We start from the raw sequence: 13,728 nt of genomic DNA, 5'->3' as shown, positions 1-13,728 counted from the left end.
AAACGTATTCCATCAACTACACAATGCCAGTAACCTTTTTACTTTGATGGTTGCTTTATAAAGAATAATTTAGCCATTTTTTTATCAAATATCTATTAAACACTCAATTTGTTTAAATGTATTTCATCAGCTACACATTGTCAGTAACCTTTTTACTCTGATGGTTGCTGTATAAAGAACACGTGTGTATCTCTATCTCTCCGACTAGGACTAGTCTCTCCGAGGACGAAATTACACAACGCGGACAGCCTTTGAACGGGGGGGGGGGGGGGGGGGGGTCTTATGCAGCCAAGCTCAGATTATAATCTCGAGACTAATTTAGATCCGGTAGAGGATGACCAGAGGTTTCTGTCTGGATTTATCAGGATTTATCATTGCTGAATTACGACCTTTGACTTCTCGCGAGAGGTCAAGCTTGATTTTGTTTATCTTGGTTAGCTCTTGGACAATTTTTTTTATCTTCATTAAATAGTTTACCGTAGGTATTACGATGTATATTGTATTATACAATAAGGGAGAATGAATACTAATAAATCTCTAGGTTTAAAGAATTTGGAGAAAGAAAATACTATGGAGAAAGAAAATACTAATAAATAGCGAAGTTAAAAGAATTTATTGACGAACGATACAATAGGCACCCGAAGACATTATGTAGTTTAACGCTAGTTTACCGCAGGCCATACTATGTGTAATAAATTATACAATAATAGAGAAAAATTACTAACAAGTCTCCAATTTAGAAATTTAATCACGTACGATGCAATAGGCACCCGAAGACATTATGTAGTTTACCACTAGTTTACCGTATGCCAATAATTGAAAAGAATTATTCTGGTGATTTACGTTCAAAAAAAAAAAAAAAAAAAAAAAAAAAAAAAAAAAAAAAAAAAAAAAAAGAAATAGTTACTCACTTCAATGACAAAAAGGAAAAACTGCCTTGCATGCTTCCTGCTAAAAAAGGATGAAACCATGAAACTCCTATTTTGGATACTATAAAAAGAAAATTCCTAGATATTATCAAAGTTGTAAATTGCTAAAAGTTACATTTTGCTCTTCGTCTGACCAAGACCTTAGGTGTTAGCAACTAAACCCAAAGTTATGTTTATGCCGATCAATTCCGATTTAAAGAAAGATTTACCTATTAATAAAGTCTTACTCTTTAGTTAAACTACTAACCACTCACTTCCCAAACTTCTATTTACGCAAACTAGACTATCCAACATATAAGACAAAATAGCCACTCGCCAATGGCTACCCCCACCTGCCAGTCGCCAATGGCTACTCCCACCTGCCAGTCGCCAATGGCTACCCCCCACCTGCCACTCGTCAATGGCTAACCCCCACCTGCCACTCGTCAATGGCTAACCCTCACCTGCCACTCGCCAATGGCTACCCACACCTGACACTCGCCAATGGCTACCCCCCACCTGACACTCGCCAATGGCTACCCCCCACCTGACACTCGCCAATGGCTACTCCCACCTGCCAGTCGCCAACGGCTACTCCCACCTGCCAGTCGCCAACGGCTACTCCCACCTGCCAGTCGCCAACGGCTACTCCCACCTGCCAGTCGCCAACGGCTACTCCCACCTGCCAGTCGCCAACGGCTACTCCCACCTGCCAGTCGCCAACGGCTACTCCCACCTGCCAGTCGCCAACGGCTACTCCCACCTGCCAGTCGCCAACGGCTACTCCCACCTGCCAGTCGCCAACGGCTACTCCCACCTGCCAGTCGCCAATGGCTACTCCCACCTGCCAGTGGCCAATGGCTACTCCCACCTGCCAGTGGCCAATGGCTACTCCCACCTGCCAGTCGCCAATGGCTACCCCCACCTGCCATAAACACACACATTTTCAAGCTCGGTATTGTGTGTTTTATCCATTTCTGACCATGAATATCGAAACAATCCTCATGTTCATGAGTTATCCCAACACACCCCCTGTATAATAATTATGCTGGATCTAAGTAAAAAAACCCGGATTCTGCGCAGGGGAAAATGAGTTTTGCAATAGTAGCGACCTGCCCGTCGTTAAGTGGGGCACCCCGCAATTTTCCCATCCCCATAGGGGGGTCCCCCTCAAACCAGTCATCAATCTGCCCGTCATCATAATAGGAAACCTCTAACAGCCCCTCACGATAGGTGCGGCCCCCTCAATCAGCTCGTTGCCATAAGTTCGTCCGGCACAATTTGCCCATAGCCAGAGGTGCACCCCTTCAATCTGCCCATCGCCATAAGCTCATCCCCCCCAATCTGTCCGTCGCCATAAGCTCATCACCCCCAATCTGTCCGTCGCCATAAGCTCATATCCCTCAATCTGCCTGTTGCCATAGGCGCGTCCCAGTCAATCTGTCCGCGCCACAGGCCCAGCCCCCTTAATCTGCCAGTCACCATAGGCCCTCCCACCTCAATCTGCCAGTCACCATAGGCCCTCCCACCTCAATCTGCCAGTCACCATAGGCCCTCCCCCCTCAATCTGCCAGTCACCATAGGCCCTCCCCCCTCAATCTGCCAGGCGCAATAGGCCAGCCCCTCAGTCTGCCAGGCACAATAGGCCAGCCCCTCAGTCTGCCAGGCACAATAGGCCAGCCCCTCAGTCTGCCAGGCACAATAGGCCAGCCCCTCAGTCTGCCAGGCACAATAGGCCAGCCCCTCAGTCTGCCAGGCACAATAGGCCAGCCCCTCAGTCTGCCAGGCACAATAGGCCAGCCCCTCAGTCTGCCAGGCACAATAGGCCAGCCCCTCAGTCTGCCAGGCACAATAGGCCAGCCCCTCAGTCTGCCAGGCACAATAGGCCAGCCCCTCAGTCTGCCAGGCACAATAGGCCAGCCCCTCAGTCTGCCCGGCACAATAGGCCAGCCCCTCAGTCTGCCCGGCACAATAGGCCAGCCCCTCAGTCTGCCCGGCACAATAGGCCAGCCCCTCAGTCTGCCCGGCACAATAGGCCAGCCCCTCAGTCTGCCCGGCACAATAGGCCAGCCCCTCAGTCTGCCCGGCACAATAGGCCAGCCCCTCAGTCTGCCCGGCACCATACGCCAGCCCCTCAGTCTGCCCGGCACCATACGCCAGCCCCTCAGTCTGCCCGGCACCATGAGCCAGCCCCTCAGTCTGCCGGGCACCATGAGCCAGCCCCTCAATCTGCCGGGCGCCATGAGCCAGCCCCTCAATCTGCCGGGCACCATGAGCCAGCCCCTCAATCTGCCGGGCACCATGAGCCAGCCCCTCAATCTGCCCGGCACCATGAGCCAGCCCCTCAATCTGCCTGGCACCATAAGCCAGCCCCTCAATCTACCAGGCACCATAAGCTATCCCCTAAATCTGCCAGTCGCCATAGGCTCGCACCCCTCACCTCCTAGTCACCATAGGCCCGCATTCCTCCCCTGACAGTTGCCATAGGCCCAGCCCCTAATCAGACAGTTGCCATAGGCCCAGCCCCTAATCAGACAGTTGCCATAGGCCCAGCCCCTAATCAGACAGTTGCCATAGGCCCAGCCCCTAATCAGACAGTTGCCATAGGCCCAGCCCCCTAATCGGACAGTTGCCATAGGCCCTCCCCTTACCTGTCAGTCACTATAGGCAAGACATGAAATCTGCCCGTTGACATGGGCAACCTCCACAATCTGTCCGTTGCCATGTGGGGCCTCTGCAATCTGCCCATCACCATGTGGGGCACACACAATCTGCTCCTCGCCAAGTGGGGTCCCCGCAATCTGCTCCTCACCATAGGGGGCCCTCGCAATCTGCTCCTTGCCATAGGGGCCCCCCCAATCTGCCAGTTATCATAGGCAGCCCGCTCAATCTGCTCGTCATAAATGGAAACCTCTATATGATAGTTACCATAGGTGCAGCCTCCTCAATCCAATCTTCGCCATAAGCCGGTACCCATCAATCTGCTCGTAGCCATACAAGTGGCCCCTTGATCTACCCATAGCCATAAGCTTGTCCCCTTAATCTGCCCGTCACCATAGACCCGCCTCACTCAATCTGCAAGTCGCCATAGGCACGGGCCCTCAATCTGCCAATCTCCATAGGCCCTGGCCCCTCAATCTGCCAGTTGTCATAGGCCAACCCTGCTCCATCTGCCAGGAGCCATATACCAGCTCCCTCAATTTGCCAGTCACCACAGGCCCAACCCCTCAATTTGCAGGTCACCATAGGCCTGCCCACTCAATCTGCCAGTCGCCAGAGGCCCACCCTCATTTGCCAAACGCCAATATGACTGACCCCCTCACCTGCCAGTCACCTTAGACCTGCCCCCTCACCTGCCAGTCACCTTAGACCTGCCCTCTCACATGCCGGTCACCATAGGCCGGCTCCACAATCTGCCCGTCGCCATGTGGGGCCGCCGCAATCTGCCCCTCGCCATAAGGTGGCCTCACAATTTGCCCCTCGCCATAAGGGGGCCTGCAATCTGCCCCTCACCATAAGGTGGCCCCACAATCTGCCTTTCGCCATAGGGGGCCCCACAATCTGCCCTTCGCCATGGGGGGCACCACAATCTGCCCCTCGCCATAGGGGGGGCCCTGCAAACTGCCCCTCATCATAATGGGGCCCTGCAATCTGCCCCTCACCATAAGGGGGCCCTGCAATCTGCCCCTCACCATAAGGGGGCCCTGCAATCTGACCATCACCATAAGGGGGCCCTGCAATCTGCCCATCACCATAAGGGGGCATTGCAATCGGCCCCTCGCCATAGGGGGGACGCGCAATCTGCCCCTCGCCATAGGGGGTCCCGTAATCTGCCGGTCATCATAGGCAGCTCACTCAGTCTGCTAGTTGTCAGTCGTCATAAGAGAAAACCTCTATATGTCTGTATCCATAGATGCGGCCACCTCAATCTGCTCGTCACCATAAGCTCTTCTACCTCAATCTGCCCATAGCCATAGGTGTACCCACTCAATCTGCCCATCTCCATAGGCCCGTCCCCCATAACCTGCCAGTCGTCGTAAGCTTGTCCCCTCAATCTGCTCCTCACCATAGGCTCTGCCACCTCAATCTGCTCCTCGCCATAGGCTCGATCACCTCAATCTTCCCATCGCCATGGGCTCGGTCACCTCAATCTTTCCATCGCCATGGGCTCGGTCACCTCAATCTTCCCATCGCCATGGGCTCGGTCACCTCAATCTTCCCATCGCCATGGGCTCGGTCACAATCTTCCCATTGCCATGGGCCCAGCACACTCAATCTTCCCGTTGCCATAGGCCCAGCACACTCAATCTTCCCATTGCCATAGGTCCAGCCCCCTCAATCTTCCCGTCGCCATAGGTCCAGCCCCCTCAATTTTCCTGTCGCCTTAGGCACGGTCCCCTCAATCTGCTCATTGCCATAGTCCCGGCCACCTCAATCTGCTCGTTGCCACAGGCCCAGCCAACTCAATCAGCCCCTCGCCATAGTTTTGGGCCCCCTCAATCTTCCCGTCACCATAGTTCCGGCCCCCTCAATCATCTGACCGTCGCCATAGGTCCGGCCCCCTCAATCTGCCCGTTGCCATAGGCCCGGCCCTCTCAATCTGCACGTCGCCATAAGGCCCAGGCCCACATCAGCTTATCACCGTAGGCCCAGCCCTACAATATGCCCGTCGACATAGGCCATAGGCCCAGCACCCTCAACCTGCCCATCGCCATAGGCCGGCCCCATCGATCTTCCAGTTGCCATAGCCCCTGCCCCCTCAATCTCCCAGTTGCCATAGGCCAGCCCCCTCAATCTGCCAGTCGAGATAGGCCAGCAACCTCAATCTGCCAGTTGAGATAGGCCAGCCCCCTTAATCTGCCAGTTGTCATTGGTCGGCCCCCTCAATCTGCCAGCTGCCATAGGCCAACCCCCTCAATCTGCCAGCTGCCATAGGCCAGCCCCCTCAATCTACCCATTGCCATAGGCCAGCCCCCTCAATCTACCCATTGCCATAGGCCAGCCCCCTCAATCTACCCATTGCCATAGGCCAGCCCCCTCAATCTGCCAGTCACCATACCATAGGCCAGCCCATCAATCTGGCAGTCGCCATACCATAGGCCAGCCCCTTCAATCTGGCAGCCGCCCTAGGCCCGCACTTCACTTGCCAGTCGCAATAGTGACGGCCCCCTCATTTGCCAGTCGCAATAGGGTCGGACCCCTCACCTGCCAGTCACAATAGCGTCGGAACCCTCACCTGCCAGTCGCAATAGGGTCGGAAACCTCACCTGCCAGTCGCAATAGGGTCGGAAACTTCACCTGCCAGTCGCAATAGGGTCGGCCCTCTCACCTGCCAGTCGCAATAGGGTCGGCCCTCTCACCTGCCAGCCGCAATAGGGTCGGCCCCCCACACCTGCCACTCGCGATGGAGTGGTCCCCCCTCACTTGCCAGTTGCAATAGGGTCTTCCATCTCACCTGCCAGTCTCAATAGGGTCTTCCATCTCACCTGCCAGTCACAATAGGGACGGCCCTCTCACCTGCCAGTCGCAATAGGGTCGCCCCCTCACCTGCCAGTCGCAATAGGGTTGCCCCCCTCACCTGCCAGTTGTGATAAGTCGCCCCCTCACCTGCCAGTCACAATGGGGTCGCCCCCTCACCAGCCAGTCGCAATAGGCTCGTCCCCCTCACCTGCCAGTCGTAATAGGGTCGGCCCCTCACCTGCCAATCGCAATAGGGTCGGCCCCTCACCTGCCAATCGCAATAGGGTCGGCCCCTCACCTGCCAATCGCAATAGGGTCGGCCCCTCACCTGCCAGTCGCAATAGGGTCGGCCCCTCACCTGCCAGTCGCAATAGGGTCCCCCCCTCACCTGCCAGTCGCAATAGGGTCGCCCTCCTCACGGCGTCAATGACCTCAGATGTCAGGATGCCTGAAAACTTTAAATCAATCAATCAATCAATCACCCCCCTCACCTGGCAGTCGCAATAGGGTCACCCCCCTCACCTGGCAGTCGCAATAGGGTCACCCCCCTCACCTGCCAGTCGCAATAGGGTCGCCCTCCTCACCTGCCAGTCGCAATAGGGTCGCCCCTCTCACCTGCCAGTCGCAATAGGGTCGTGCCTGCCAGTCGCAATAGGGTCGTACCTGCCATTCGCAATAGGGTCGTGCGTGCAAGTTGCAATAGGGTCGTCCCCCTCACCTGCCAGTAGCAATAGGGTTGCCCCCCCCCCACCAGCTAGTTGCAATAGGGTAGTGCCTGCCAGTCACAATAGGGTTGCTCCCTCACCTGCCAGTCGCAATAGGGTCGGCCCCCTTACCTGCCAGTCGCAATAGGGTCGGCCCCCTTACCTGCCAGTCGCAATAGGGTCATGCCTGCCAGTCGCAATAGGGGCGTGCCTGCCAGTCGCAATAGGGTCCCCCCCTCACCTGACAGTCGCAATAGGGTCGTGCCTGCCAGTCGCAATAGGGTCGCCCCCCACTCACCTGCCAGTCGCAATAGGGTCGTGCCTGCCAGTCGCAATAGGGTCGGCCCCCTCACCTGCCAGTCGCAATAGGGTCGCCCCCATCACCTGCCAGTCGCAATAGGGTCGCCCCCACTCACCTGCCAGTCGCAATAGGGTCGCTCCCCACTCACCTGCCAGTCGCAATAGGGTCGCTCCCCACTCACCTGCCAGTCGCAATAGGGTCGCTCCCCACTCACCTGCCAGTCGCAATAGGGTCGCCCTCCACTCACCTGCCAGTCGTAATAGGGTAGCCCCCACTCACCTGCCAGTCGTAATAGGGTAGCCCCACTCACCTGCCAGTCGTAATAGGGTAGCCCCCACTCACCTGCCAGTCGCAATAGGGTCGCCCCCCTCACCTGCCAGTCGCAATAGGGTGGCCCCCTCAGCTACCAGTCGCATTAGGGTCAGCCCCCTCACCTGCCAGTCGTAATAGGGTCAGCCCCCTCACCTGCCAGTCTTAATAGGGTCAGCCCCCTCACCTGCCAGTCGTAATAGGGTCGCCCCCTCACCGGCCAGTCGTAATAGGGTCGGCCCCCTCACCTGCCAGTCGCAATAGGGTCGCCCCCCTCACCTACCAGTCGCAATAGGGTCACCCCCCCTACCTGCCAGTCGCAATAGGGTCCCCCCCTTACCTGCCAGTCGCAATAGGGTCACCCCCCCTTTCCTGCCAGTCGCAATAGGGTCGCCCCCCCTTTCCTGCCAGTCGCAATAGGGTCGCCCCCCCTTTCCTGCCAGTCGCAATTGGGTCGTTCCCCTCACCTGCCAGTCGCAATAGGGTCGTTCCCCTCACCTGCCAGTCGCAATAGGGTCGTTACCCTCACCTGCCAGTCGCAATAGGGTCGTCCCCCTCACCTGCCAGTCGCAATAGGGTCGTTCCCCTCACCTGCCAGTCGCAATAGGGTCGTCCCCCTCACCTGCCACTCGCAATAGGGTCCCCCCTCACCTGCCAGTCGCAATAGGGTCCCCCCTCACCTGCCAGTCGCGATAGGGTCCCCCCTCACCTGCCAGTTGCAATAGGGTCACCCCCATCACCTGCCAGTCGCAATAGGGTCGCCCCCCTCACCTGCCAGTCGCAATAGGGTGGCCCCCTCACCTGCCAGTCGTAATAGGGTCAGCCCCTTCACCTGCCAGTCGTAATAGGGTCAGCCCCCTCACCTGCCAGTCACAATAGGGTCCCCCCCTCACCTGCCAGTCGTAATAGGGTCGCCCCCTCACCTGCCAGTCGCAATAGGGTCGCCCCCCCTCACCTGCCAGTCGCAATAGGGTCCCCCCCTCACCTGCCAGTCGCAATAGGGTCCCCCCCTCACCTGCCAGTCGCAATAGGGTCGTCTCCCCCTCACCTGCCAGTCGCAATAGGGTCGTCCCCCTCACCTGCCAGTCGCAATAGGGTCGTCCCCCTCACCTGCCAGTCGCAATAGGGTCGTCCCCCTCACTTGCCAGTCGCAATAGGGTCGTCCCCCTCACCTGCCAGTCGCAATAGGGTCGTCCCCCTCGCCTGCCAGTCGCAATAGGGTCGTCCCCCTCACCTACCAGTCGAAATAGGGTCGCCCACCCTCACCTGCCAGTCGCAATAGGGTCGGCCCCCTCACCTGCCAGTCGAAATAGGGTCGGCACCCTCACCCGCCAGTCGCAATAGGGTCGGCCCCCTCACCTGCCAGTCGAAATAGGGTCGCCCCCCCTCACCTGCCAGTCGAAATAGGGTTGCCCCCCCCCCCTCCTGCCAGTCGAAATAGGGTCGCCCCCCCCTTACCTGCCAGTCGAAATAGGGTCGCCCCTCCTTACCTGCCAGTCGAAATAGGGTCGCCCCCCCTTACCTGCCAGTCGAAATAGGGTCCCCCCCTCACCTGCCAGTCGCAATAGGGTCCCCTCCTCACCTGCCAGTCGCAATAGGGTCCCCTCCTCACCTGCCAGTCGCAATAGGGTCCCCTCCCTCACCTGCCAGTCGAAATAGGGTCGCCCTCCCCCTTACCTGCCAGTCGAAATAGGGTCGCCCCCCCCTTACCTGCCAGTCGAAATAGGGTCCCCCCCTCACCTGCCAGTCGCAATAGGGTCCCCTCCCTCACCTGCCAGTCGAAATACGGTCCCCCCTCACCTACCAGTCGCAATAGGATCGTGCCTGCCAGTCGCAATAGGGTCGTCCCCCTCACCTGCCAGTCACAATAGCCATATACTAAACGGAGTGTGATTTAAACAATCAATTACCGAAATAGATTAAACTACATGAAATTTCGAAAGAGATTGAACTCCCCTGGGGGAGATGTCATGTGGTGATTGAAATGAAGTGGAGTGCGAAAATGGATCGTGTGAAACAATATCCATTATGTTATACGTAAATATTTGGAGGCTCTTAATTGGTTTAAAAGGCTGGTTAATTATCAAGTCATACCAAAAACAGTCATTGCCAAAAGCGAATGCAACGCTTACCTAGTCACCGAAAATCAGTCTCCCAAGAGTAAATGAATTTATAACAATGGTTTTTACATTCTGTCGATCGATACGTAAATTATTATGCCCCATCCCCAAAGACTCAAGAGAAAAATTACAAAATAGGACTGTACTCGTCCACTGCTTTTACCGAATTCCAGTTAAAGTATAAAACTAACAAAGTTTTCATTACATGTGAGATTTAACTCTTGGAATCATGCCAACCATCCAATACTAACCTAACATGAGGCATAAACTCCTATCCGAAGTGTAGGGTTATCGTTATATCCTTGAACTTACCAAACCTAACCTAAGCCCGGGCTGCATAAATTACAGGAAGGAATGCTAACCCAACATTTCCTATCCTAGGAGAACATGGCCTCCTTGACCCAAGGAGACAAAAATAGCCTATAAAAGTGATATTTCGAGGAATATTTAAAACATATAATCATAAAAACCCATCCAATAATTGTATAACATTACCCTAAACGTGCCTAGGCCAATGATTATTACAATTACCAACAGATATAAATAGATTTCAAGGAAAGATAAATGAGCTATACCATATCTTGTAAAATTTTACATTAACACAATTTCCCCAAAACAATTTTTTCATCAATCTTCAGAGAAAAAATGCTAGTACACTCATTTAAACCTATAATCATGAATCGCTGGGTGATAATAATCAAGCTAATTAATTTCCAAGATTTTATAATTTATAATTAACACGGGAGCTAACGCACGTAGCGAAAAAATGTTCCGCTTTCCAGAACATAGGAGCAATGTGATTATATTTAATTGCGAGAGAAGCGATCATACGGCAGAACACAAACCAATAAATCATCGACTCAATTAAGCCAAAAGGTAGTAATACGATGTACACTTATGTTAAAAGTCCACAGAAAACGGGATGAAAAGTCCCGTTTTCTATGCGTCCGGAAGTCTCGGCGAACAAGAGCTCCAGTGTTTTGACAGTATTTCAGTAATGTCACTCGTTAGTATACCCTCCATAACTCAAAACTTATGGATATCCGCTAGTAATCATTAACAAAAACGTTCAAAACTAATATAAATACACAGTATACTCGGTTTTTAAGGCTGTACACAACATTGTTTTAATATATAAATTTACCAGCATACCTGACTGAATTCTACGTCTTTGCAATTATTCCCGTATTTTTTAAATCCGTATAAAATAGTTTTAATATAAAAAATTACCAGTATATCTGACTAAATTCAACGTCATTGCAATTAAAAAGCACAGCAAAATGTAAGCAAACCTATCAATGAGAATTTCAAAAATAAACACCGCGTAAAATTTTAACTACGACACAATAAATTCCACAATGCATAACACTCTCTACTTACGCCGTAATACCCAAGAATAACTTGTCCAACTATAAATGACCTCGTCTGTTGTTTTCTTAACGATGGGGGAATAATCCTATCCGAGACACCTTAACATATAAACTAACTCCTAAGGTAACTAAACAACAGAGAAGACAACGTGAAAATTTCGAGCCGAGAAATTCAAGGACCCTAAAGTTAGACGTCGGTATTGCCCGCTAGCAGACGACGCAATCAAGGAGGGTAAATGTTTTGTGGATTGAAGGAAACGTTTGATTAAATATTTGTCATTGGCAAATGTTAATGTTGGCATCACGCATAAGATAGACGATAACACGTTAGACTGAACTACAATTGAAAAATACTTTGTAATGAATATTTTTATTTACATATAAATCGGGAAGTATACAGGTAGAAAAATTGTAACAATTACCGAGTTTAAAACAAAGACCAGAAAAAATGACATGATTATTGATAGTTCATAAAAATAGAACAATAGAACGAGATTTTTAGGCTAAAAACTTCATGTGAAATCGTAATATTTCTTAATGATATATAAGAAAAGTATTTTTCCCTAAAAAGTATTTACTTTCCTATGACGAAGATGGCGCACAAAAGAAGGATTCCATTATGTACTGGATATTAAGGTAGAAAATCCACATTAATATAGAAATAAGTATTAAGAATGATCAAAATTAAAATAGACATTTCAAAAACCTATCAGATTATCTATATTCTAACTCTGCTACTATGTGTGATTCACAACACTGGATATTGTGAAAACCATCCATAACTACTTTCAGCATCATTTACGAATTCACATTTTTAAAAGGTTTCAAATAACTTAAGAGATTTCAATTCATAACTTCAAGAAACAAAATGCTAGCCGTCATTCCAGCCAGTTCTTCGGGAAGCAAATCATTTTTAATGTTCTTATAACTTCCACCGTCAGGTATCTGAGCAGCTTAACAGTCACGGCATATTAACAAGTAGTTATTCGTTGGGAGGTTCAGCCCGTTTGTTTGAAATTTAAATAAGAATGCTAAAACACTGAAGGATAATAATATTAATATTAATAATAATGATAATAATAATATCACCACCACTAGCAACAACAACAACAACAACAATAATAATAATAATAATAATAATAATAATAATAATAACACCACCACCACCACCACCAACAACAACAACAACAACAACAACAATAATAATAATAATAATAATAATAATAATAATAATAATAATAATAATAATAATAATAATAAAGCAGGCCGTTAGAAAAGTATAATAATAATAATAATAATAATAATAATAATAATAATAATAATAATAATAATAATAATAATAATAACACCACCACCAACAACAACAACAATAACAACAATAATAATAATAATAATAATAATAATAATAATAATAATAATAATAATAATAATAAAGCAAGCCGTTAGAGAAGTACAACGTTTAAAAAGGTTAAGGCGCCAGGCATGGACTTGGCAGATAAGGATTGGAATAACTTTCTCCTTTCATGTCCTCTAAAAAGTTGGCATCTTGCTTAAAAGTCTTCTTCTTAAATTGGCCAATCTGACTAGAAAGGGGCTCTTTGAAAATTTGCCCTCATTTTCGCCCAGGGCAGATTATAACAATAATGTCAGTAATGTCAGAATTAAGAGTCGAATTTAACTGGAGAGAAAAGTGAAAAGGAAGGAAACATTTATGCGGAAATAATACTTTGAAGTAATTCAAGTATGAGGTAAATTTTAGGTGAGATTCATTTAGATGAGATAAGTAGTTGATGGTCATCTGGATTCTATATATTTAATAAAAAACACTCATTAACAACATCAATAATAACAACAACAACAACAATAGATTCATTTAGATGAGATAAGTAGTTGATGGTCATCTGGATTCTATATGTTTAATAAAAAACTCTTATTTACAGCATCAATAATAATAACAACAACAATAGATTAATTTAGATGAGATAAGCAGTTGATGGTCATCTGGATTCTATATATTTAATAAAAAAAAACTCATTAACAACATCAATGATAACAACAACAACAACAATAGATTCATTTAGATGAGATAAGTAGTTGATGGTCATCTGGATTCTATATATTAAATAAAAACTCTCATTAGCAACAACAACAACAACAACAATAATAATAATAATAATAATAATAATAATAATAATAATAATAATAATAATAATAATAATAATAATAATAATAATAATAATAACTTTAGTTCATGAAAAAATACAGTCCAAGATTAAAAGGCTAATTTTCATGTGGAATCAGGGTGGTGGTTGGGAGGGGAACTCTCTCATCATTGAGGCCCCAAAGTCTGAATCAATCATTTGCTTGATTGATATAAAAAACGATAACATATACTAAGTTATATTTGCCATTACGGAAGAAGAAAAATGGCTTGTGGTGGCCTGGAGGTAGCGTCCTTGTCTGGTGATTGCCAGACTGGGGTTCGAGTCCCGCTCAGCCTCGTTAGTTTCTTTGGTCGATGCAACCTCACCATCCTAGTGAGCTATGGATGGGGGG

At 49.4% G+C, this 13,728-nt stretch overlaps 1 long non-coding RNA gene across 3 annotated transcripts in view; it reads right to left on the bottom strand.

The window, feature by feature from the left end:
- LOC137617905 (uncharacterized) overlaps window positions 1-11,296 on the bottom strand; it is a 54,893-nt gene extending 43,597 nt beyond the window's left edge. For all 3 annotated transcript variants that reach the window (XR_011039695.1, XR_011039694.1, XR_011039696.1), the window contains exon 1: window positions 11,183-11,296. This is a non-coding gene — a long non-coding RNA (uncharacterized lncRNA). The remainder of the gene's footprint in view (window positions 1-11,182) is intronic.
- Window positions 11,297-13,728: the final 2,432 nt, after the last annotated feature.

The sequence above is a fragment of the Palaemon carinicauda genome, chromosome 24 (genome assembly GCF_036898095.1).
Source record: "Palaemon carinicauda isolate YSFRI2023 chromosome 24, ASM3689809v2, whole genome shotgun sequence".
NCBI lineage: Eukaryota > Metazoa > Arthropoda > Malacostraca > Decapoda > Palaemonidae > Palaemon > Palaemon carinicauda.
This window is presented reverse-complemented; position numbering and strand designations above follow the sequence as displayed.